Raw genomic sequence first — 3,954 nt, forward strand, 5'->3', positions numbered from 1 at the left:
CGCAGCGTTTTTAATTTTTCCCATTGGAATTTTGCGAATGAATGGATATAGGCATTATCTTTACCGAAGACACATTATTAATACGACTTTCAAATCCAAAGAATAATTCCACATTGCATAAATTCTGGCGATAAATTATTTACCACTGCTAATACAACAACCGCTGCGAAAATTTTTCAGGATTGCATACTTTTAGGCGTTTTAAAAATTTCAATTGAATCACAAAAAATCGACCACAATCCCAAATATAAATTTACACTGAAAAGTAACAGGCGACCAGAACTCATAGCAAGCAAATTTTCAAACGAAATTTGAATGATTTTTATGAGGAAAATGGACTTTATGGGAATCAATTTCGTGGTGAATGGAAGGTGAAATTGTATTTTCTTGCTACTGGTAACGTTTTTAATGGATATTTTGAAGGGGTTAGTGAATACGCGGTTGCTTTTGATGTTGATAATTTCTGAATAGTGGAGGATGAAGATGTTTAACCCATTGGCTGCCCATGTTAGTTGAAGTTGTTTTATAAGTATCTTCCATACCAAATGGAGCTGATACAAAAAATTGTAGAGAAGTAATGGAAAGTTGTGCGCGATACTTGCTAGCGAGTTCTATGGAATTTTTAAGATGTGAGGAGTTTCTATGATGATGGAGAAAGCTTCAACGATTTTTTATCAATTATCAAATCAGATCTTGTGGAGAATGCCGCGAATAGAGCCATCAGCGTCTTTTTAGTGACGCTGCGCGCGCTACAAAATGGGCATAACCATAGATCGGAGAATGGCAGTAGTTGTCGAACTCCATTAAGAGAATCTCAATAATGTTGGTTACGTCTGCTACGGGAGGCAACACAAAAGAGGAGGTACAGTTTCCATCAGGCAATTAGAGAGTTTGAAAAAGGAATACATATCAAGGGAGATTCGTAATTGCGGGGGGATTGAGAGTTCATAGCCAGGAAGGATAGTCCGTACGGGTAAGGGAATAGGGTGAATTTGCATTATACAGCATCGAAACCGAACCAGTCGCAGTTGCGGAAGGGAGATCAAATTACAGAGCAATATTCACGGATCTTTCTAATGAGGGAGTTGAGAAGTGTGGAAGAGAAATACTTTGAGTTAGAGTCGGAGGTGCAACTGAGGATAAAACGAGATGCGATTGATATGTCGACGAAGTGGAAATTAACACGAAATGAGCTCAGCAATAACAGAAGTTGTCCACCAAGAGAGTAGGAAAAGGATGTGTGGGAGGGTTTAAGCGAGTAGTACATCGAATGATATTTGCTGACATTTAATTTCAACTTGTTAACCAAGCATCAACCCAACGAGAGTATTTAAGTTGGATTGCAAGAGAGCACTGTCCAACGGACACGGAAAAAGGGCAGATAATTTAAGGCCGTTTGCATGGAGTAAGTAAGGGTAGGTGAGAAGAAAGGGACGGCCATTCGTAAAAAATAGGAATAGTAGTATAGTATAGAGCCTTGGGGGACTCCGAAGGAAGTAATCCTGAAAAGAAACTCTGCAAGAACAGATAGAAAGTTGGGAGGTAAGACATGAGATATTAAAGGAGAGGAAGCTAAGCAGAGGGTTGGTGAGAAGTAGACTGTGGTTGACAAAATCAAATCAATGCCGTGAATTAAGGCATTTAGTAACGAAGTAGGGAAAGTCTTCTTCTAAATCAATGTTTCACAAAGCCATGTGCCTCTTTCGCTATGTGGTGATTGGGGTGCGCGGCCGACCAGTCGTTGACGTATCTCTCAAGGATTTTATGACAAGAGGAGAAAACTGATATAGGCCGGTAGTTCACAGCTGCAGTAGGTTTTCCGCATTTGAGAATAGGGATGATAAGATTCTCGTTCCAAAATGAGAAAAGTAGTACTGTTCGAGATTTCTGTTGAAAATTATGCATACAGAGAAGGAAAGTATTTACGGCACATGTTAGATTGAAACGGATCGATGATGAAAAGGCAGGTCTTAAGTGTCCCTCGGTGAAAAAAAGTCCTTCATGCCGAGGTTATCGCTATGTTGTACCAAAACTTCGCTAGGTCTTAATGTCCAAAAGTATTGCCACGACGGTAGGCAATTGGTTTCTCTGGGATCGGATATGATTCAAGGATCCCATTACGGTTAAGCAATTTCGTTAATGTTAACCGGGTTACTAGATGATTGCCTTTTTGCTTTCGTAAGATGAAGTTTGATAAACGGCTTCGGCTACAAAAAAAGTGATTCCTTGCTAGGAACTAATATGGAGTTTGCAATATACTTGTTTGTTTTTCGGTATCCCTTGGATGTTTTCTCATTACCTATTACTCTGCGTAGGTAAAATAATATACTTTCAATCAACTTCAGTCATAGATGCTTTCATTCTTCCTAAGATAATACCAACATTAAAGGCTGGCCAAGAGAGGGAGGATTCTCTACTAGATCCTTTCTACTTTTTAAGTCCCTGGAAATTAATGCTCACATGAGCGGATCCTAGGAGGACCCTACTATCCACCTAAAACCTACCTACTTACCCAACGTTTCTTCAGCATAGGTGACGCATGTTCATCTTGCAATGTCGCGGTTTAAGAATGAACCTACCAGTGGTAAATTGACAGGTAATTATTAATGAAAAGACGAGATTTCAAGCACATTATAGATTTATTATTATCGATAACTCTGCCATATTTACATTGCGCACACATTCATATATTACATTTTATTTCCTTGAGGGAGTTCTCCGAGATCGTCGCGGATTCTGGGCTTGGCGCGTTTGCGGTTCTTCAACTTGGTTGGAGGCAGGGCTGAAGTTTGAATTCCAAAGCGCATAGGTTGAAGTAATTCTACTTTGCGAACTCAACTATATGATGCAATTTGCCGAATTTCTGCCATATTGTGCCCAACTACCATGGGTTTTTTTGTTGCAGCAGGCCTGGATTCAGTCTCTCATGCTTAGCACGGTTCATGGACACCTTAAATTTGAATAGTTTTTAAGCATCAAATTGAATTTTGATGTGGTTATCCAGCATTACCTAGCTGGAGATATTCCATTCTTCAATGGCGAGGACCGATACTGGAACAGGATTTCTTGAACCTTCCCTGGAATTGATGTCGTGTCCTGACCATTGACGCGAGTTATTTCTTAAGAGTTTTTTTTTGTGCTCGACTATTAGATGACCAAGCGCGATGAACCGTTGAACATGTCGACCCGTCTGCAAAGTTCCGTGAATTCCAAGCTGTGAGATATGAAGATGTCCGGGTATCTCTACCCGTCGAAGACTTCTGCTAGTAGCCTTATTATGAATTTTGATGATGGAGCTGATGTGCTTGGTTCGATCTCCGCCCACTTGAACTTTTTGTCTATAATAGTCAGAAGATAATGTGATATCACAGCTACTCTGACTGTTTTCTTCAGGCTCGTTTCAGTGAGATGGTGACGTATTGAGAATGTTGGTTTTGGTCTTGGAGCATGCTGTATACTAGTTGTTCGACACCCGTGCCAGTTGCTTTCCAATATACGAAACTTTCTGCTTTAACTGTTTCATCCTCTATAAAAACAAGGTTTAGAGGAGTTTCTTAAGTACTATTCTTTGCAACTTTCCCGAGATGACAACACCTTGATTTCTGAAGATGCCACCACTGCTTACTTCTTTTCTCGCACCTCCTTGTAAATTTTCCTCAATTTCTTGTTAACTTTTCTGACGAATCCATCCAAACATTGAGCTCTGTGTCATGATTCTTTGCAGAGTTCATGTATGAATGATGGTATCATCTCAATCAATGCTCTGGATAGGCAATCTACAGTGAGTTGTTGGCTCCTTTCCGGAATCGAAGTTTTTCTACGGTCATCAGTGGAGTTTTTGCGGGTTGATGAGAAATTCCCTCGGTGGTTGATTATCCGTGATAAGTTTGAGGGGGGCGAAATGTATATTCACGGTGCTTGAGTGTTGAAGACGTACAGCCCTGAAGCAGGGGA

This window comes from Hermetia illucens, chromosome 4 (genome assembly GCF_905115235.1).
Source record: "Hermetia illucens chromosome 4, iHerIll2.2.curated.20191125, whole genome shotgun sequence".
NCBI lineage: Eukaryota > Metazoa > Arthropoda > Insecta > Diptera > Stratiomyidae > Hermetia > Hermetia illucens.